We start from the raw sequence: 23418 nt of genomic DNA, 5'->3' as shown, positions 1-23418 counted from the left end.
AGAATTTTTTTTTAAACAAAGGAGGACAAAGGGGTTAATTAAGAGGGGGAAAATAGAGTATGAGAGTAAGCTTGCAGGAAACATAAAAACTGACTGTAAAAGCTTTTATAGATATGTGAAGAGAAAAAGATTGGTGAAGTCAAGCGTAGGTCCCTTACAGTCAGAATCAGGGGAATTTATAATGGGGAACAAAGAAATGGCAGACCAATTAAATACATACTTTGGTTCTGTCTTCACAAAGGAGGACACAAATAACCTCCCAGAGATGTCGGGGAACATAGGGTCTAATGACAGGGAGGAACTGATAGAAATCAGTATTTGTAGGAAAATGGTGTTAGGGAAATTGATGGGATTGAGGGCCGATAAATCCCCAGGGCCTGATAATCTACATCCTAGGGTACTTAAGGAAGTGGCCCTAGAAATAATGGATGCATTGCTGGTCATCTTCCAAAATTCGATAGACTCTGGAACAGTATCCATGGATTGGAGGGTTGCTAATGTTACCCCACTGTTCAAAAAGGGTGGTAGAGAGAAAACGGGGAATTACAGACCGGTAAGCCTGACATCGGTAGTGGGGCAAATGCTAGAGTCCATTATAAAGGATGTAATAGCAGAGCACTTGGAAAAAAGTGACCGGATCGGATAAAGTCAACATGGATTTACAAAAGGTAAATCGTGCTTGACTAATCTACTGGAATTTTTTGAGGATGTAACTGGTAAAATAGATAAGGGAGAACCAGTGGATGTGGTGTATTTGGATTTTCAAAAGGCTTTCGATAAGGTCCCGCATAAGAGATTAGCGTGTAAAATTAAGGCACATGGGATTGGGGGCAAGGTATTGACTTGGATAGATAACTGGTTGGCAGACAGAAAGCAAAGAGTTGGAATAAACGGCTCTTTTTCCGAGTGGCAGGCAGTGACTAGTGGGGTACCACAGGGATCGGTCCTTGGACCCCAGCTATTCACAATATATATTAATGATCTGGACGAGGGAACTAGATGTAATATCTCCAAGTTTGCAGACGACACAAAGCTGAGTGGCCGTGTGTGCTGTGAGGAGGATACCGAGAAACTCCAGTATGAGTTGGACAGGTTGGGTGATTGGGCAGAAGTATGGCAGATGCAATATAACGTGTATAAATGCGAGGTTATCTACTTTGGTGTCAAAAACAGGAAGGCAGATTATTATCTGAATGGCAATAGATTGGGAGAAGGGGAAGTGCAACGAGACCTGGGTGTCCTTGTGCACCAGTCGCTGAAAGTAAGCATGCAGGTGCTGCAGGCGGTTAAGAAGGCAAATGGTATGTTGGCCTTCGTAGCGAGAGGGTTTGAGTACAGGAACAAGGATGTCTTGCTGCAGTTGTACAGGGCCTTGGTGAGACCACATCTTGAGCATTGTGTGCAGTTTTGGTCGCCTTATCTGAGGAAGGATGTTCTTGCCATGGAAAGAGTGCAGCGAAGATTCACCAGGCTGATACCCGGGATGGCAGGAATGACGTATGAGGAGAGATTGAGTCGATTGGGCTTGTACTCGCTGGAGTTTAGAAGAATGAGAGGGGATCTCATTGAAACTTATAAAATTCCAGCAGGACTAGACAGATTAGATGCTGGAAGGATGTTCCCGATGGTCGGGGAGTCCAGAACCAGGCGTCACAGTCTACAGATAAGGGGTAAGCTATTTAGGACAGAGATGAGGAGGAAGTTCTTCACCCAGAGAGTGGTGAACCTGTGGAATTTTCTACCAAAGGCGGCAGTAGAAGCCAATTCATTAAATATATTAAAGAAGGATTTGTATATATTTCTTAAGGCTAAAGGGATCAAGGGATATGGAGAGAAAGCAGGGACCGGGTACTGAATTTGGATGATCAGCCATGATCTTGTTGAATGGCGGAGCAGGCTCGAGGGGCCGAATGGCCCACTCCTGCTCCTATCTTCTATGTTTCACTGCACTGGGGGCGCCAGCCTAGATTTTAGTGCTCAGGTGTCTGGAGTGGGGACTTGAACCCACGACCTTCTGACCCGGGGGGGTGGGGCGGGGGGCGAGAGCGCTGCCCACTGAGCCACGGCTAACACTATTCCTAAGAAGAAATACATATAAAAAGGAGTTCGATATATTTCTTAAGGCTAAGGGGATCAAGGGATATGGGGAGAAGGCAGGGACCGGGTACTGAATTTGGATGATCAGCTATGATCGCATTGAATGGTGGAGCAAGCTCAAGGGGCCGAATGGCCTACTCCTGCTCCAATCTTCTATGTTTCTAAAGCTCTAGGACTTGCTCTCCCGTGACCCTGTTCTTTCTCCTACTTGAAACACTGAGGCGGTTCTCGCTAGAACAACGCAGATTACACGGTGCTACTGGTGTTTTAAAATCATGAAAGTGTGAGGGCCAGGGGAGCTGGAAGTTTCGAGTCATTGAGAGGTCTGGAATGAGGGGCCACAGGTACAAGATTAAACGTCAAGAGATTTAGAACAGAGGGCAGGAGAAAATTCTTTACACAGAGAGTTGTGAGGCTGTGGAATTCACTTCCAGGAATAGTGGTCGATGCAGAAACGATGTCAACACTCAAGATTAGATTGGGTAGGTGGAATGAAGGGGAAAGGGGATAATGGGATATTAGAACCGGGTGGATAACTGGGTGATTAGGACTATTTGCTTGCATGGGAGGGTAAACAACAACATGGACTGGTTTGGCCAAAAGGCCTCTTTCTGTGTTGTAACTTCTACGTATTCTATGACTCCTCGCAGATGCTTTGCCTGAGAGCCATTTATCCTTTCGATGTAGGTGTGATTTGGATTCTATGTGTTAGATTTTAAAATTCTCACCCTTGCTTTCAAATGACCTCGCCCCTCCCAATCTCTGCAACCTCCTCCAGCCGTACATCCCTCCGAGCTCTCTGCACTCCTCCAATAAGGCCTCTTGCGCATCCCTGATTTTCATCGCTCATTGGCGGCCGTGCCTTCAGCTGCTTGGGCCCAAAGCTCTGAAATTCCCTCTTTAAACCTCTCCGTCTCCCCTCCTTAAACCTCTCCGTCCCCCCTCCTTAAACCTCTCCGTCTCTCCTCCTTAAACCTCTCCGTCTCCCCTCCTTAAACCTCTCCGTCTCCCCTCCTTAAACCTCTCCGTCTCCCCTCCTTAAACCTCTCCGTCCCCCTCCTTAAACCTCTCAGTCTCCCCTCCTTAAACCTCTCCGTCTCTCCTCCTTTACCCTCTCCGTCTCTCCTCCTTTACCCTCTCCGTCTCTCCTCCTTAAACCTCTCCGTCTCCCCTCCTTAAACCTCTCCGTCTCCCCTCCTTAAACCTCTCCGTCTCCCCTCCTTAAACCTCTCCGTCTCCCCTCCTTAAACCTCTCCGTCTCCCCTCCTTTACCCTCTCCGTCCCCCCTCCTTAAACCTCTCCGTCCCCCCTCCTTTACCCTCTCCGTCTCCCCTCCTTAAACCTCTCCGTCTCCCCTCCTTAAACCTCTCCGTCCCCCCTCCTTTACCCTCTCCGTTTCTCCTCCTTAAACCTCTCCGTCTCTCCTCCTTTACCCTCTCCGTCTCTCCTCCTTAAACCTCTCCGTCTCCCCTCCTTAAACCTCTCCGTCTCCCCTCCTTAAACCTCTCCGTCCCCCCTCCTTTACCCTCTCCGTCTCTCCTCCTTAAACCTCTCCGTCTCTCCTCCTTTACCCTCTCCGTTTCTCCTCCTTAAACCTCTCCGTCTCTCCTCCTTTACCCTCTCCGTCTCTCCTCCTTAAACCTCTCCGTCTCCCCTCCTTAAACCTCTCCGTCCCCCTCCTTAAACCTCTCCGTCTCTCCCCTCCTTAAACCTCTCCGTCCCCCCTCCTTAAACCTCTCCGTCTCTCCCCTCCTTAAACCTCTCCGTCCCCCCTCCTTTACCCTCTCCGTCACCCCTCCTTAAACCTCTCCGTCTCTCCCCTCCTTAAACCTCTCCGTCTCTCCTCCTTAAACCTCTCCGTCTCCCCTCCTTTACCCTCTCCGTCTCCCTCCTTAAACCTCTCCGTCTCTCCTCCTTTACCCTCTCCGTTTCTCCTCCTTAAACCTCTCCGTCTCTCCTCCTTTACCCTCTCCGTCTCTCCTCCTTAAACCTCTCCGTCTCCCCTCCTTAAACCTCTCCGTCCCCCCTCCTTAAACCTCTCCGTCTCTCCTCCTTTACCCTCTCCGTTTCTCCTCCTTAAACCTCTCCGTCTCCCTCCTTTACCCTCTCCGTCTCTCCTCCTTTACCCTCTCCGTCTCTCCTCCTTTACCCTCTCCGTCTCTCCTCCTTTACCCTCTCTGTCTCTCCTCCTTAAACCTCTCCGTCTCCCTCCTTTACCCTCTCCGTCTCTCCTCCTTTACCCTCTCTGTCTCTCCTCCTTAAACCTCTCCGTCTCTCCTCCTTTACCCTCTCCGTCTCTCCTCCTTTACCCTCTCCGTCCCCCCTCCTTAAACCTCTCCGTCTCTCCTCCTTTACCCTCTCCGTCTCTCCTCCTTTACCCTCTCCGTCTCTCCTCCTTAAACCTCTCCGTCTCCCTCCTTAAACCTCTCGTCCCCCCTCCTTAAACCTCTCCGTCTCCCCTCCTTAAACCTCTCCGTCTCCCCTCCTTAAGCCTCTCCGTCTCCCCTCCTTAAACCTCTCCGTCTCCCCTCCTTAAGCCTCTCCGTCTCCCCTCCTTAAACCTCTCCGTCTCTCCTCCTTAAACCTCTCCGTCTCCCCTCCTTAAACCTCTCCGTCTCTCCTCCTTTACCCTCTCCGTCCCCCCTCCTTAAACCTCTCCGTCTCTCCTCCTTAAACCTCTCCGTCTCCCTCCTTAAACCTCTCCGTCTCTCCTCCTTTACCCTCTCCGTCCCCCCTCCTTAAACCTCTCCGTCTCTCCTCCTTTACCCTCTCCGTCTCTCCTCCTTTACCCTCTCCGTCTCTCCTCCTTTAACCTCTCCGTCTCCCCTCCTTTAACCTCTCCGTCTCTCTCCTCCTTTACCCTCTCCGTCTCTCTCTTAAACCTCTCCGTCTCCCCTCCTTAAACCTCTCCGTCTCCCCTCCTTAAACCTCTCCGTCTCCCTCCTTAAACCTCTCCGTCTCCCTCCTTAAACCTCTCCGTCTCCCCTCCTCTAACCTCTCCGTCTCCCCTCCTCCTTAAACCTCTCTGTCTCCCCTCCTCTAACCTCTCCGTCTCCCTCCTTAAACCTCTCCGTCTCTCCCCTCCTCTAACCTCTCCGTCTCCCTCCTTAAACCTCTCTGTCTCTCCCCTCCTCTAACCTCTCCGTCTCCCCTCCTTAAACCTCTCCGTCTCTCCCCTCCTCTAACCTCTCCGTCTCCCCTCCTTAAACCTCTCCGTCTCTCCCCTCCTCTAACCTCTCCGTCTCCCCTCCTTAAACCTCTCCGTCTCTCCCCTCCTCTAACCCCTCCGTCTCTCCCCTCCTCTAACCTCTCCCCTCCTCCTTTAACCTCTCTGTCTCCCCTCCTCTAACCTCTCCGTCTCCCCTCCTCTAACCTCTCCCCTCCTCCTTTAACCTCTCCGTCTCCCCTCCTTAAAATCTACCTCATTGACCAAGCTTTTGGTCACCTGTCCTGATATCTCCATATGTGGCTCGGCGTCGAGTTTGAGAACGCTCCTGTGAAGCTCCTTGGGATGTTTTACGACGTTAAAGGTGCTGTACAAATGAAAGTTGTTGTTGTAGATGGGTGAGGCGATTAATGAGCAAGTGTCACGATGCTTTGACTGTGGACTCTAAGGTGTTAAACCAGCTAAGATTCCGGACAAAGGGTTTCGACCTGAAACGTTGACTCTATTTCTCTCTCCACGGACGTTGCCTGGCCTGCTGAGTTTTTCCAGCATTTTCTGTTGTTGTTTAAGATTCCGGACAATGTGCATTTACCTCCTCATTATCATCTCCTGGGGGCTCCTTCACGATACTGCAATCCTCGGGAAGATTAAGAGCATCTGTACTATTGTCATTTGTCAAAATAATATCGCCGCTTTGATCTTCAAAGAACTTAAGGATAGAAAAGAAGCGGATCTTGCTGTATTGTTGCATAACCAGTGATTCCTGAAGGATGTCCAGACGGAGTGTTTGCTTAACATATTTCGCAAGAAAGCCTCCATCTAAATGATCCAGCCAGAGATTGTGGTATTCCAAGCGGCCATTGAGCTTAAACAAACACAGAAGCTAAGGTAGTCGGCAATGTACAAGACAGTGCAAGATAACTGCTTTAAGATAACACAGATATTGGCTTGTTTCCAATTCAGTTTGTGGAATCTCTTACAGACCAATTTAAACCAAGATAATAAGGATCAACTGATTAAAGCCAGACTCGTTAAGTCAGGATGGTTCCCCATTCATTTTGGGAGCAGGAGGAGATGATTTCTGGGGAGAGGAAGCTGGATTTATTGGCAGGCCTACTGGTGAATCACTGAATGGGGAAGAAGTTCTGGGAGGGGGCAAAGGAGCGCATGCTAAAGTCAGTCGGGTCCAGTTGGAGCTAGGGGAGTGATGCTGACCTCCCAAAACACAGACTTTTGCTGTGATTTTATTAGAAACACAGTACTGCCCCCCGATTATCAAAATCCACGACAAGGCCTTGGACAACGTGGATCACTTTCCATACCTCGGGAGCCTACTGTCAACAAGGCAGATGCCGACGACAAAGTCCAACACCGCCTTCAGTGTGCCAGTGCAGCCTTCGGTCGTCTGAGGAAGAGAGTGTTTGAAGACCAGGACCTCAAACCCGGCACTAAGCTCATGGTCTACAGAGCAGCAGTGATACCCGCCCTGCTGTATGCCTCAGAGACATGGACCATGTACAGCAGGCACCTCAAAGCACTGGAGAGGTACCACCAACGCTGCCTCCGCAATATCCTGCAAATCCATTGGCAGGATAGGCGCACCAACGTCAGTGTTCTTGCTCCTCAGGCCAACATCCCCAGCATCAAAGCTTTGACCACGCTCGATCAGCTCCGATGGACGGGTCACATTGTCCACATGCCCGATACGAGACTCCCAAAACAAGCGCTCTACTCGGAGCTCCGGCACGGCAAGAGTGCCCAGGTGGGCAGAGGAAAGGCTTCAAGGACACCCTCAAAGCCTCCTTGAAAAAGTGTAACATCCCCATCGACACCTGGGAATCCCTGGCCCAAGACCGCACAAAGTGGAGAAGAAGCATCCGGGAAGGCGCTGAACACCTCGAGTCTCTTCGCCGGGAGCAAGCGGAAGCCAAGCGCAGGCAGCGCAAGGGGCGCACATCAACCCAAGCACCCCACCCACCCACCCGCCCCTTCAACCACCGTCTGCCCCACCTGTGACAGAGACTGTAGGTCCCGCATTGGACTCATCAGTCACCTGAGAACTCATTTTTAGTGTGGAAGCAAGTCATCCTCGGTTCCGAGGGACTGCCTAAGAAGATGATTAGAAACAAAAATTTGATATAATTAATCTTGTTTTACTTTTGCACACAAACAAAGTGTCGATTGTGTGTCTGTCTGGAACCTAGGGGGAAAAATTCCGTCTCGACCGGTTTGGGGCGCCAACATCGCCTGGGCGCTCATTTAGCGCCGGCGACCACGAAATTCAGTTTTAGCGCCCCAAGAGGGAAGTGGCGCGCTAAATCAAGCGCTCCACATCCTTCTTCGGGCGCTAATGTCGAAGAGCGGGGCGGAGACTTCAGCAGCGCTGCGCACCGGGCCGCCGCGTTCAAAGGCTCCTCCCCTCCCTTAAAGGGAAGGGCCGTCGCTGCAGGCTCTGCAATTTAAAAAGTACCGACCTGGACCACCAAGGCAGCCGCGATCAGCCCGGCGGCACTCAAGCAGAGTGTCGAGCTGATCGATCGTGGACAGGAACCCGCGGAAAAAAAAACTAGAACTAGGAAAGGTTACGTTTTTTTCCCCAACTTACCTCGGCCACCTCGCCTTTAATCATCGCCCCCCAAAGCGGCCGGCTGCCCGATGCCCGCCTCCTGTAGCTGTCTGTGTTTTCGACCGGCGCTGCTGCAGGGGGCGGAAGTCAATTTCGGGTCTGGGGCGCTACCGGAGCGATGCACACGGCGATAACGTCACGATGTTCGGGCGAAGGAGATCGGGGCGCAACACCGTAGCAAAACTCCCGTCGAATATGGCGGGGGTCGATGTCAGCGCCGTGCCATGGGGTGCTGTCATGAATCTTGCCATTCATGTAAAAATGACTCATGGGATAACACTGGGCGGCCAGCTGGGGCCGCCGTCCAGGGAAAGTATAAATACTCGGGCGTGGGCCCAGCTTGTTCAGGATGTTTCTGTAACCAGGAACTAGTGATGTAACTAGAACTCATGGTTGTGAAACAGTTGATTAAAGCCTTGTTTTATACTCAAACCAAGTGTTCAGTAGTTTTCTTACATCAAGCGCTAACAGGAGGCGCAAAGGCACCCAATTTCACCCCCCTAAGAACAGGAGGCAGCCATTCAGCCCCTCGAGCCTGTCCCACCATTCAATCAGATCTGTATCTTAACTCCAGCTATATTCAGCCCTCAACATCGCTAAAACAGATTATCCGGTCATTATCACATTGCTGTTTGTGGGAGCTTGCTGTGCGCAAACTGGCCATCGCGTTTCCCACATTACAACACTTCAAAAGTAATTCATTGGTCATAAAGTGCTTTGGGACGTCCTGAGGTCGTGAAAGTCTCTCTCTCTCTCAGATTAAACACAGAGATGGTTAGAATCAGAAGGCTGACCATGGGAAAAAAATGCAAGTTGAGCAATTAACACGGGTCACTGGTTTATTATGTTTCCGACATGGAGCAAAGTGAAGTTGAGCAAAGTGAGATTCAATTCCAGTTGCACGTTCACTTGCTGGTCTTGCTCCACTGAAAAGAAAAAAGACAGACTTGCATTTCTGTAGCGCCTTTCACGACCACCAGACATTCCAAAGCGTTTTACAGCCAATGAAGTACTTTTTTTTTTGAAGTGCAGTCACTGTTGTGATGTGGGAAACGCGGCAGCCAATCTGCGCACAGCAAGCTCCCACAAACAGCAAAGTGATAATGGCCAGATCATAAGAACATAAGAAATAGGAGCAGGAGTAGGCCAATCGGCCCCTCGAGCCTGCTCCGCCATTCAATAAGATCATGGCTGATCTGATCCTAACGTCAAATCTACTATCACAGAACCATCCCACCCGAACCCATGTGATCTCCTGGGAGAGGCGAAAAACCAGATTTAAAAAAAACCCAATGGCCAATTTGGGAGAAAAAAATCTGGGAAATTCCTCTCCAACCCATCTAGGCAATCGAAACTCGTCCAGGAGATCACTCTGTCCCTGTATTTTCTACAGTACTTACCTTCTGTAAAGGCGATCTCCACCCCAGCCAGGAACAGGAATAAAACCATCTCCTGAAATCTAACACAGAATTAGAACACAAGAAGTAGGAGCAGAACCAGGCTACACGGCCCCTGGGCCCGCTCCACTACCCACAGGGCCATGACCGATCCGAACCTAGACTCATGTCCAAATTCCTGCCCGCTCCCCGTAACCCTTAATTCCCTTTACTTCTAGGAAACTGTCTATTTCTGTTTTAAATTTATGTAATGATGTAGCTTCTACAGCTTTTTGGGGCAGCATATTCCATGGGCCTACCACCCTCTGAGTGAAGTAGTTCCTCCTCATCTCAGTCTTGAAAGAGCAGCCCCTTATTCTAAGACTATGCCCCCTAGTTCTAGTTTCACCCATCATCGGGAACATCCTCCCCGCATCCACCCGATCCAACCCCTTCACAATCTTATATGTTTCAATAAGATCGCCTCTCATTCTTCTGAACTCCAATGAGTAGAGTCCCAATCTACTCAACCTCTCCTCATATGTCCATCCCCTCATCCCCGGGATTAACCGAGTGAACCTTCTTTGTACTGACTCGAGAGCAAGTATGTCCTTTCTTAAGTATGGACACCAAAACTGTATGCAGTATTCCAGGTGCGGTCTCACCAATACCTTGTACAACTGAAGCAATACCTCCCTATTTTTATATTCTATCCCCCTAGCAATAAAAGCCAACATTCCATTGGCCTTCTTGATCACTTGCTGCACCTGCATACTAACCTTTTGAGTTTCGTGCACCAGGACCCCCAGATCCCTTTGTACTTCAGTACTTTCCAGTTTCTTGCCATTAAGATAATAACTTGCTCTATGATTTTTCCTGCCAAAGTGCATAACCTCACACTTTCCAGTATTGTATTCCATCTGCCAAATCTCTGCCCACTTACTTAGCCTGTCTATGTCCCTTTGCAGGTTTTTTATGTCCTCCTCACTCACTGCTTTCCCTCCCATCTTAGTATCATCTGCAAACTTTGATATGTTACACTCGGTCCCCTCCTCCAAATCGTTAATATAGATTGTAAAGAGTTGGGGACCCAGCATTGACCCCTGCGGAACACCACTAGTTACTGATTGCTAGTCTGTTTTAGTGATGTTGGTTGAGGGGTAAATATTGGCCCCAGGACACCCGGGATAACTCCTCTGCTCTTCGAAATATTGGCCAGGACACCGGGGATAACACCCCTGCTCTTCTTCAAAATAGTACCTTGGGATCTTTTACGTTCACCTGAGAGAGCAGAAGTGGCCTCGGTTTAATGTCTCATCCAAAAGACGGCACCTCCGACAGTGCAGCACTCCCTCAGCACTGCACTGGAGTGTCAGCCTAGCTTTTTGTGCTCAAGTCTCTGAAGTAGGACGGGAACCCATGACCTTCTGACAACAGAGCCTCGGCGGACACGGCTGCCTAGAGAGGCACACGTGTGAAAGACCCTAGTTCAGGTCGCAAGGGGGTACGATTGTTACATCTCCTCGCCCCCCCCCCGGGTTATATTATCGGATGGTTAGATATTGGGTAGTACAAGCGCAACTCCTGAACATTAGACAGGGCGACCACTTATGGGAGTGACCGGTGCCACTGAACCTGAAAGAGTATCTAAGACAGACCCGAAATTTGTAACATGAGGGTTTGAGTCAATGCCACGGCATTGCTGCTGGGATGGGAGGTGTACTTGGTTTGATCTGATTAGTCTGACGAAATCTGGAATTTGTAAACGATGCATGGGATGCCCATCCAAGGTAGCAAGGCCTTGCTCGAGGCCATTCCAACTAGTCCTATCATACAACCAAACATTGGGTTTGGTGTATCCTTCAACATACTAACAAAAGCCTGCTTAAATGTATGCAGTGGCCGGACATACCGCACTGTGCTTTGCGGAGTCCCTTCAGGTGGTCAGGGGGAGTTGATTGATGCTGAATCTAATCAGCCATTCCTTCGAGTTGGAGAACAAACCAGCTGAGCGATACCATCGAGGCAAAGGACAGCGCAGCCTGGCTACGATGGTCCCTTTCGCAATTGAAAGGGAATGGTTCAAGAGAATGGTTGGCTCTGGGATATATCACTGAATGCTGAATGGCATCGGATACGTGGGTGAAGATGGAAATAGCAGTAGGTGGTGGATGGAAGAGCCTTCATATTCCTGAGGAGCTTATCAGTCCATTGAAGGTATTTGATCGCACATTTGATCTCTGCGCTCCTCCAATTCTGGCCTCTTGCACATCCTCGATTTTCATCTCGCCAACACTGGCGGCCGTGCCTCCAGCGGCTTGGGCCCTAAGCTCTGGAACCTCTGGGAGGTTTAAGACGCTCCTTAAAACCTACCTCTTTGGCCAAGCTTTTGGTCACCTGTTCCCGAATATCTCCTCACGTGTCGAATTTTACTTGATAACGTTCCCGTGAAGCGCCGTGGGACGTTTTAAAGGCGTGATATAAAAGCAAGTTGTTGTTGATGTTGTTGATGATGCCAACCCATGCTTTTGAACATAGGAAACTCACCCACCGCCTATACAGGAAACTCTTTGTTATCCGGCACCGACGGGACCGGGATGGTGCCGGTTGATTAAAAATTCCGGATGACGGAGAGGGTTATCTACCGAGGCTATTTTTAACAAACAAAAATAAAAAAAATCAAGAAATGCGCATTATACAGTAATTGGGTACTCACCTACAGAATGTTGTGTTAAATGGATGGTGGAAGATGCTTGATTAAGTACAGTACTGCCAGTTGAGGGTAATCCATAACTCTCTAATTACTTAACAGTAAAACAAAACTTATACAGTAAGCGACTGTATACAGTACTGTAGTTGACTGTTCACTTGTTCCAAGCCCTTTTGCTTGGACCAACTTCTGGGAATTCCATAATGCAAGATGGGGGAGATAATTCACGATAAAGATGGAGACACACAGAAAAATGGCGGATCGGAAGAGACTACCGGCAGCGCGGGGGAGACACAGAAAAATGGCGGATCGGAAGAGACTACCGGCAGCGCAGGAGAGACACAGAAAAATGGCGGATCGGAAGAGACTACCGGCAGCGCGGGGGAGACACAGAAAAATGGCGGATCGGAAGAGACTACCGGCAGCGCAGGAGAGACACAGAAAAATGGCGGATCGGAAGAGACTACCGGCAGCGCGGGAAAGTCAGACTCCTGTTATTGAGGTGTTCGGACTTCCGACAGCGCCAAGAAGCCAAGTAATGGCAGTTTGGAGAACTACCCTCGCTGACTAACTCGGCCACCGCGGGAGACTCGGACTCGGCAAGATTGCCGGTTATTGAGGTGTTGTATTCGGAGTGAGAATTTTGCCGGTTAATAGAGAATTCCGGATATTTAGGTGCCATTTAAACGAGAGTTTCCTGTACTATGTTCATACTGCAAGGAGACAATATTCTTTCATTATTACAATGAGATACAAGGTCAACCACTTCCTGGAATATAAGATTATTTACAATGAAGGTTACTTCCGTGTATAGCTCATAGTTGTAGACTTTGAGCCTGACATGTTAACACAAGTTGCTGGGAGGAGCACGTTTGCGGCGATGCGCGAGTGCCTGAGGCTATAACGAAATTCAGAGTCTATTAGAATGAAAACATTGAGCGAGCAAAGGAACATAGACATGTCCAAACGTATTGAAATGCTGCTCAAGCTCCAGAGTCACGAATGCCCCAAGTTCTCCGTGACAGATTTTCCATCTTGCTGAAACATAATGGAACTCACATGTCACAAAAGCCCATATTTAAGTTTAGGAGGCGGCAGTATATTTTGGAGATGTAATTACCGAGTAGGAGAGAAGTCCCTTCCCCCCCACCCCCCAAAATAAAACGATGGGAAGAAAATATGAGGACGAGAGACAGGGCAAGAGGAAGAAGAAAAGTGCGAGCGTGACACAAACGAGGCACGGTGATTCTACAAAATGAGAAAGCAAGAGTTTCAATGTGACAGTGGTACACACAGGCTGAGCACAAGGGCAAAAGAAACAGGCAGGAAAGGTGAAGAAATCAGCAACTCGTATATATACAGCTCCTTTATTTGGACATGAGTCTAGGTTCGGATCGGTCATGGCCCTGTGGGTAGCAGAGCGGGCCCAGGGGCCGTGTAGCCTGATCCTGCTCCTATTTCGTGCGTCTAATTCTGTTAGATTCAGGAGATGGTTCTGTGATAGTGGATTGGCGGTTAGGATCAGATCAGCCATGATCTTATTGAATGGTGGAGCAGGCTCGAGGGGCCGATTGGCCTACTCCTGCTCCTATTTCTTATGTTTATCGTAGTAAACCGTCCCAAGGCGCTTCACAGGAGCGATTATCAAACAATATTTAACACCGAGCCACATAAGGAAGCTCCCAAAACAAGCGCTCTACTTGGAGCTCCGGCACGGCAAGAGAGCCCCAAGTGGGCAGAGGAAACGCTTCAAGGACACCCTCAAAGCCTCCTTTGAAAAAGTGCAACATCCCCACCGACACCTGGGAAGCCCTGGCCCCCAAGACCACACAAAGTGGAGGAGAAGCATCCGGGGAAGGCGCCGAACACCTCGAGTCTCTTCGCCGGGTGCAAGCGGAAGCCAAGTGCAGGCAGCGCAAGGAGCGCACGTCAACCCAAGCACCCCACCCACCCGCCCCTTCAACCACTGTCTGCCCCACCTGTGACAGAGACTGTCGGTCCCGCATTGGACTCATCAGTCACCTGAGAACTCATTTTTAATGTGGAAGCAAGTCCTCCTCGGTTCCGAGGGACTGCCTAAGAAGAGAAGACATAAGGAGACATTAGGACAGGTGACGAGGTCGGTTTTAAGGAGCGTCTTAAAAGGAGGAGAGGCGGAGAGGTTTAGGGAGGGAATTCCAGAGCTTGGGGCCTCGGCTGCTGCAGGCACGGCCGCCAATGGTGGAGTGAAGGAAATCGGGTCGTGCAAAAGGCCAGAATTGGAGGAGCGCAGAGGTCTCGGAGGGTTGTGGGGCTGGAGGAGGTTACAGAGACGGGGGGCGGGGCGAGGCCATGGAGGAATTTGAAAACAAGGATGAGAATTTGAAAACCGAGGCGTTGCCAAAACGGACAAAAAGAAAAAGATGAAATGAAGAATTGAAGAGAGGAAGTAAAATAGTAAAATACTCCTCCCACAAATATAACAATGATGAACTGGTCGGAGGAAGTCACCTGGAATGTATTTGGTCGCCTTATCTGAGGAAGGATGTTCTTGCCATGGAGGGAGTGCAGCGAAGATTCACCAGACTGATACCTGGGGTGGCAGGAATGACGTATGAGGAGAGATTGGGTCGATTGGGCTTATATTCGCTGGAGTTTAGAAGAATGAGAGGGGATCTCATTGAAACTTATAAAATTCTAACAGGAGACAGACTAGATGCAGGAAGGCTGTTCCCGATGGCGGGGGAGTCCAGAACCAGGGGTCACAGTCGAAGGATAAGGGGTAAGCCATTTAGGACTGAGATGAGGAGGAATTTCTTCACCCAGAGAGTGGTGAACCTGTGAAATTCTCTACCACAGAAGGCAGTAGAGGCCAATTCATTAAATATATTCAAAAAGGAGTTAGATATATTTCTTAAGGCTAAAGGGATTAAGGGATATGGGGAGAAAGCAGGGACAGGGTACTGAATTTGGATGATCAGCCATGATCTCATTGAATGGCGGAACAGGATCGAGGAGCCGAATGGCCTACTCCTGCTCCTATCTTCTATGTTTCTACGTATTCAAAAAGTTCAGGGACATGACTATATTTTCAGTGCCTGTAGCATTTTTATGATGTGATATAATTATCTCCAAGTAGCCCCATAGCATGCCACCACCGCAGGATGTTCTACCACATAACATAATGACCAGGATTTTCATACATTCCCTTAGCTTCAAATCAGGTGCGACAACAACAACAACATAGTAAAACATCCCGCGGTGCTTCACAGGAGCGTTATCGAACAAAAGTTGACCCCGAGCCACATAAGGAGATATTAGGACAGGTGGCCAAAAGCTTCATTTTAAGGAGCGTCTTAAAGGAGGAGAGGCAGAGAGTTTGAGGGAAGGAATTCCAGAGCTTAAAGCCCAGGCAGCTGAAGGCACGGCCGCCAACGGCGGAGCGACGGAAATCGGGGGTGGGGGGGGGGATGCGCAAGAGGCCAGAATTGGAGGAGCGCGGAGATCTCGGAGGGTTATGGGGCTGGAGGAGGCTAGAGAGAGACAGGGAGAGGCGAGGCCACGAAGGGATTTGAACACAAGGCTGAGAATTTTAAATGTAACACCGGGATAGTTCTGGTACACATGATAAGACACTACATAAATGCAAATTCTTTCTTCATTAAAGTATAGGCTCCGGGTCACTCGGTGTTTAATTGTGGAGCTTGTGGATTTGAACGAGCTCATCAAATCACGGGCCGAAGCTCAGAAGCAGCCAGCATTTAAGACCGTTTTGCGTGTCTGCTGAGCAAACTGCCTCGAATTCATTGAAATGTATAATTGATGAATTGCAGCTAAACTCCTGTCACAAGCCCGATTTTGCTGTTAGAAGTGAATAGGAGGATAATGTATAATGAGACAATTCGGCCTGCTCTGGCTCCTGCTCGGACCAGTTTATGTCCTGCCAGCCCATAAATACTCTTTCTGTTGAATCAGAAATTGATTGTAAAATGGATGCTGCGCTTGCCTATATAGCGATCATTGTACTTCAAAGTAATTCACTATACTTGAAGTGCTTAGAGACATTGAGATGCGATAAAATGCAACTTCTTTTTTTCTTGATCCAATTTCCTTCTGAATGCTTCACCGGTGCCAGAATCCACTGCATTAGAGAAGTAGTTTGTTTACTAAATCAATGGCTAAAACTTGATAATGTACTTCTTAAGACCATAGATTGCCAGCAGCTTCAGAAAGTGGCCCCTTGCGCCAGTCGAATTGGGAGGCTTTCCATCGCATGCTACAGGTCGTTTGGTTTCGGACCTCAACAATTAACTTACATTTACATAGCGCATTTAACACAGGATTACATCGGATGTACGGCACAGAAACAGGCCATTCGGCCCAACCAGTCCATGCCGCCGTTTATGCTCCACTCGAGCCTCCTCCTGTATTTCGTCATCTAGATCTATCAGCATAGCCCTCTATTCCCTTCTCCCTCATATGCTTATCTAGCCTCCCCCTTAAATGCATCTATACTATTCGCCTCAACCACTCCCTGTGGTAGCGAGTTCCACATTCTCCCCACTCTCTGGGTAAAGAAGTTTCTTCTGAATTCCCTATTGGATTTCTTGGTGACTATCTTATATTGATGGCCTCTAGTTTTGCTCTTCCCCACAAGTGGAAACACTCTCTCTCTATCCACTCTATCAAAGCCTTTCAGAATTTTAAAGACCTCGATTAGGTCACCCCTCAGCCTTAACGTGACAAAACGTCCCAAGGCGCTTAACAAGAGCGCCATCAATGAAAACATTTTTTGACACCGAGCCCTGGCAGGAGATATCACAGCAGATGACCAAAAGCTTGGTCAAAGAAGTAGGTGTTCAGGAGCATCTTAAAGGAGGAGAGGTAGAGAGGCGGCGAGGTTTAGGGAGGGCATTCCTTACCTTAGGGCCGAGGCAGCGTGAAGGCACGGCCGCCAATGGTGGCGCGATTAAAATTGGGGATGCGCAAAAAAAATAAGTCGACAGTTAGGTCCTCTGTCTCAAGTATCTTAGCCCTACTCTCTTGGAACTTCTTAAATCCCTTCTTCATCCTGTTAACTCTATTCCACCTTTAAAAGGTTCCTCAAAGCTTTATTTTTTTTTGCCCACACCTTCGTGGAACCCTCCTGCTGCTGCTCGTTGTGTTTCTCTGGAGTGCCTCAAGATGTTTCCTACATTAAACGGCGCAATATAACTGCAAGGTGTTTACGTCATCTCCTGTACTGCCTTGGTACAAATTATTCTTTAAATCTACACGGTTACCTTTACATTTAAAAAACTCCAATGGTATTTCCTTTTGATTTATTTTTCCTGCTCTTAATTCAATAATCTAAAGCCTGGGATAATCTTTATTCCCCTCCTCTGAATCCTTCCAATGGCTCTGTATCTCTTTCCCAAGTACACCGAGAGCACCCGAGCACTTCAGGTGGGGCTTTGGTGAGACCACACCTGGAGTACTGTGCACAGTTTTGGTCTCCTTATCTGAGGAAGGAGATACTTGCCTTAGAGGCGGTGCAACAAATGTTCTCTAGATTGATTCCTGGGATGAGAGGGTTGTCCTATGAGGAGAGATTGAGTAGAATGGCCCTATACTCTCTGGAGTTTAGAAGAATGAGAGGTAATCTCATTGAAACATATTGGCCCAGTAATTCCGGGCACAACACGTGAGTACGGACGGGGTACTCACGCGTGTGCCCGGAGGAATTGCCGGTTTTCAGCATGCACAGCGCATGCGCTGAAAACCGGCATTTCCTGTCCTCTGATCCAAGGGGTTAAGAGGCTCAACGCATGCGCGGTATCGGGCAGCGCGTGCGACTTGGATTTCCTCTATTTTTAGAGAGTTGCGCGTGTGTAAAGGCCTCCAGTCTTTACGCATTGAAAAACCACATGTAAGTACTTAGTTTTTCAGGTAAGTGGTCTATTAATGCAATTGAGAATTTTTTTTCCCCACAGGTTTGTTATTTTTAAAGAATTTACAGTAAGGTAAGTTTAGTTTTAGCCCCGATTTTTTATATAAATTTTTTTTCAAATTTTATAATTGTTTAAAATAGTTTTTCAGAGTTCTTTATGGTTCATTTAAGTAGTGCAATGTTTTTTTTTAATTTTCTTTCAGGTTAAAGTAGTGTTTTGGGGCTCTTACTGTCAAACTCATGAATGAACTTTTGCAACCTTCCATTGGTTGCCCTGTGCTCACGTGATCCCAGCCGGCTCATCGCACTAAGTACGCCGCTGGGTCACGCACGCACAGCGCGGCAGCACCTCAAGCGGGCCAGTCAGAGGAAATGCAATGCGGGACAAAATTAAAATGTCAGCGCGCTGGGTAAGTGAACATTGGGGGCTTGCACGCGCGGCAAGCTCCCGATCCTAATTTCAGGGCCAAGATTCTGAGAGGGATTGACAGGGTAGATGCTGAGAGATTGTTTCCCCTGACTGGAGAGTCGAGAGCTAGGGGGCATAGTCTCATGATAAGGGGTCGGCCATTTAAAACTGAGATGGGGAGGTATTTGTTCAACTCAAGAGGATTTTGAATCTGTGAAATTCTCTACCCCAGAGGGCTGTGGATGCTCAGACATTCAAGGCTGAGAGCGATAGATTTTTGCACTCTAGGGGAATCAAGGGATATGGAGGGCAGGCGAGAAAGTGGAGTTGAGGTCGAAGATCAGCCATGATCTTATTGAATGGCAGAGCGGGCTCGAGGGGCCGTATGGCCTACTCCTGCTCCTAATTCTTATGTTCGTATGTCTCGCTGATGCTTCACACAGTGCCACTTCCTTGGGTCTGTGTTCTCTGATACCTGGGATGGCAGGAATGACGTACGAGGAGAGATTGGGTCGATTAGGCTTATACTCGCTAGACTTTAGATGAACGAGAGGGGATCTCATTGAAACTTATAAAATTCTAACAGGACTAGACAGACTAGATGTAGGATGTACCTGATGGCGGGGGAGTCCAGAACCAGGGGTCACAGTCTAAAGGGGTAAGCCATTTAGGACTGAGATGAGGAGTTACTTCTTCACCCAGAGAGTGGTGAACCGGTGGAATTCTCTACCACAAAAGGCAGTTGAGGCCAATTAATTAAATATATTGAAGAAGGAGTTGGATATATTACTTCAGGCTAAAGGGATCAAGGGATATGGGGAGAAAGCAGGGACAGGGTACTGAGTTTGGATGATCAGCCATGATCTCATTCAATGGCGGAGCAGGCTCGAGGGGCCGAATGGCCTACTCCTACTCCTGCTCCTATCTTCTATGTATTAGAAGGACATGCTGATAGGGTTAGATGAAGTAGGGAAGGGAGGAGGCTCGTGCGGAGCATAAACACCGGCATGGACCAGTTCGGCCGAATGGCCTGTTTCTGCGCTGTAAATTCTATAGACCTACGTATACAGACCCTCATTTGATTGTTAATTTTCCAATAGCTGATCTGCACGGTGACATTTTTCCTTTTGCTGGTTCTCTCTCCCGAGGGCATTGGCTCTCGCTGGGGTACAGCGCGAGAAGTGGGGAAAATCCCCCAACCCCCCAAAAAAATTAAGGGTTTACCGCTCTCAACTGCCAAGATGGAGAGTGCACGTGCGAATGTCACGAAAACAGAATCAGGTTTGGCTGCGAGCCCCACTACCCCCCACCCCTCATGAATTGGCTAAAAGGGTTAAATTAGGAGGACAGGTTGCATAGACTAGGGGCTTGTCTTTCCCGGAGTATTAAGATTAAGGGGAGATTGAGGTGGTGAAGATGATTAAAGGAGTTGATAGGGTAGAGAGAAACTATTTCCTCTGGTGGTGGGAGTCCAGAACAAGGGGGCATAAAAGTAAAATTAGATCCAGGCCGTTCAGGGGTAATGTCAGGAAGCACTTCTTCACACAAAGGGTGGTGGAAATCTGGAACTCTCTCCCCCACCCCCCCACCCTACACCAAAAAAAGCTGTTGAGGCTGGGGCTTCAATTGAAAATTTCAAAACCAAGACGGATAGATTTTTGTTGGGTAAGGGTATTAGGGGTTACGGAACCGAGGTGGGAAAATGCGGTTAAGATAAAAGATCAGCTGTGCTCTAACTGAATGGCGGAACAGACTCGAGGGGCTGAATGGCCTCCTCCTGTTCATAGAAACATAGAAGATAGGAGCAGGCCATTCGGCCCCTCGAGCCTGCTCTGCAATTCAATGAGATCATGGCTGATCATCCAAACTCAGTACCCTGTCCCTGCCTTCTCCCCATATCCCTTTAGCCTTAAGAAATATATCTAACTCCTTCTTGAATATATTTAATGAATTGGCCTCAACTGCCTTCTGTGGTAGAGAATTCCACAGGTTCACCACTCTCTGGGTGAAGAAATTCCTCCTCATCTCTTGTCCTAAATGGCTTACCCCTTATCCTTAGACTGTGACCCCTGGTTCTGGACTCCCCGACCATCGGGAACATCATTCCTGCATCTAGTCTGTCTAGTCTTGTTAGAATTTTATAAGTTTCAATGAGATCCCCTCTCATTCTTCGAAACTCCAGCGAGTATAAGCCCAATCGACCCAATCTCTCCTCATACGTCATTCCTGCCATCCCAGGTATCAGTCTGGTGAATCTTCGCTGCACTCCCTCCATGGCAAGAACATCCTTCCTCAGATAAGGCGACCAAAACTGCACACAATACTCAAGGTGTGGTCTCACCAAGGCCCTGTACAACTGCAGCAAGGCATCCTTGCTCCTGTACTCGAACCCTCTCGCTACGAAGGCCAACATACCATTTGCCTTCTTAACCGCCTGCTGCACCTGCATGCTTCCCTTCAGTGACTGGTGCACAAGGACACCCAGGTCTCTTCCTAAGTAACTGTCCCGACACTCGCCGCCTAGGCTCGCACATTAAGAATGGGCGCTAGGACAATGCAGCAGCAAGAATTACTGCCTTTGGGAGAGGAGGACAGAACAAAACTTACGAGAGACAAAAACGCAACGATCGGATTGCAATAGTATTTGGAAACGTGGCAGTTTATAAATGATTATGGTTATGCTCATCTGTTCCGTGATGCAGGGCCCCAACGCTATTCTACAACACCCATAACCACCAACAGCTCGATGCTGCTGAATTCTTTCTTTTAAAATAAGAGAACCAAAAATACTTTTCCAGGCATTGGATAGAATTTATAGCTTTGGTTTTGTCTCCACAGCCCCCTGCTGGCTCAGAATGCAAATATCTCGGTCTCATTAACTATTCAATTAGCTTCAGAGTACCTACACCCTGGTTTAAATAAATGTTTGGCTTGTTGCTACCATCCAAATGATTGCACGCGATGGTTCTGATCCAGGGCGCGGCGGGTAAAGTCGAGTTTGAACTCGCACTGTTTAACCAGCCAACCAACCAACCACCTCTTGCGTTACAGATCAGCGATCCCAGAATCTGGGAGCAATGGCTCATCATTCATCGGCCTGGATGGGAGGTTTAAAGCACTGAACGTGAAACGTTTTGAGATGCAGGCAGATGCTCACCAGCAGTTCACACAAACATTTGGTGCAGAACGGATTATGTTGAGGGAAAATACTTAAGTGTTAGGGCTCTGGAACACTCGCGCTGACTACATTTTAAGTAGGATTGAATATATCGTCTCTGTACCATTCGGTCTCGTGCAAAAGAAACATTCGCCACTTCTTTCACTGCTTTAACTAATTATATATTACTTTTATTAGGCAATAAATTAGGCAGTAGCTATATGAAAGGATTATGGAAACACAAGATGAGCTGTTTACAATATACATCAGTGCATATTACGTCAGTACGGTAGTACATTTACAGTACATACAGGGTTTACAGACATCCCCAGATCCAGTTCAACACACAAGATATGTTCAAGATATCCAACAATATTTCACAACGTTATGTTAGGAAGGAGTGACCCGGCATCCAGCTTGCCCTCAAATGAATCACTGGTGACGCACAGCGTGGGCATTGAGGAGGGGGGGGGGGGGCGGGTGGGGGGGATGTCCCAGACATCGGTGCGAGGGTCACTGGCAAGGGAAGTACACAGTTTGTAGAAAATTAACCCAACTTAAAGAAACCGCATCGATCAAACATCCCAATTTCCCCAGAGCAGCCCTACCTGTAAAAAAATTTTTTAAATGGGCATTTAACCTAGGAACTGGCTGACAGGTGATCTCACTTATACAAAAAGCAAGATACTGCGGATGCTGGAAATCGGACATAAAAACAGAAAATGCTGGGAATACTCAGCGTCTGTGGAGAGAGACAAACAGAGTTAACGTTTCAGATCAATGTTTGATGAAAGGTCGTCAACCTGTTTCTCCCTCCGCAGATGCTGCCTGACCTGCTGAGTGTTCCCAGCATTTTCCTTTATTGATAATTGACCTCACTTGCCTCGCGGGCAGGGGTACAAGCGAGGAGAGTCCTAGGACAGACATATGCTTAACCTCACCCATGTTTCGGGGGCCCTAGCCTGTGCTGTCTCCTTTAAGTTATCCCTGTCGTTGCGATGGGTTAAGTGCCCTGCCAAGTGTTTATCTTCTAGCGGCCAATGCACACTTACCCAGTAACCATCGCCACCGGTGCCCCTCACCAAGGGAAATTGCAGACAGCGACTCCTTTTGGTTGCCCTTCCATTTTTTAAAAAAACACACAGGTAGTGAATGATTCCTTTCAGGTCCTATCAAGCATTAGTTGAAATGAACGCTGCGTGCAACCATTTCATTGTTAATATACATATTCAGTATATGCTAACATCTTATAGATTAAGGTAGTGAATAATTTGAAATGAGCATTCCTAAGGTCCTTTGACGGCCGAGGAGGTGAAGGCACAACTCAGTGTAGCACTAACGAATAGGGAGCTGAAGCTTCCAGGTTTGGTTCACGGTCTGTGCGGGGTGAGCTGTCCTCAGCCAGGGTAGCAGTGGGACACTGCAAATGACAACACCCCTGGGCTAAGGGGGAGAGACAGAGAGAGGTGAGGCAGAGAGAGAGACGAGGCAGAGAGAGAGAGAGAGACGAGGCAGAGAGAGAGAGAGAGACGAGGCAGAGAGAGAGAGAGACGAGGCAGAGAGAGAGAGACGAGGCAGAGAGAGAGAGAGAGACGAGGCAGAGAGAGAGAGAGAGAGACGAGGCAGAGAGAGAGAGAGACGAGGCAGAGAGAGAGAGAGAGAGAGACGAGGCAGAGAGAGAGAGAAAACTGATTGGTATTCAGTCACATCTACCGGAGGTGTGCATGACCAGACAGCAGGCGAGGACACAGACTGGGCTCGGCCGTGACAGCTTACACGGTCGAATAGCCTGCCGACACTTACTGTCTTAAGCCGTGCACATGATTTACTCGGGCGAGGTATCAGAGGATGCAAGTGGAACAGCACTGCGTCACTTTCGGGGTGGGGAGGGGTGTAAAATGGTTGGGGGAGGAAACGAACATTTCTAAAGAGAGCACAGACTTGGAAGATAAAATTGGGAACTTCTGTT

This window comes from Somniosus microcephalus, chromosome 28 (genome assembly GCF_052327205.1).
Source record: "Somniosus microcephalus isolate GS21.2 chromosome 28, FLI_Smic_1.0, whole genome shotgun sequence".
Lineage (NCBI taxonomy): Eukaryota > Metazoa > Chordata > Chondrichthyes > Squaliformes > Somniosidae > Somniosus > Somniosus microcephalus.
The sequence above is the reverse complement of the archived record's forward strand: the minus strand, read 5'-3'. Positions refer to the sequence as shown.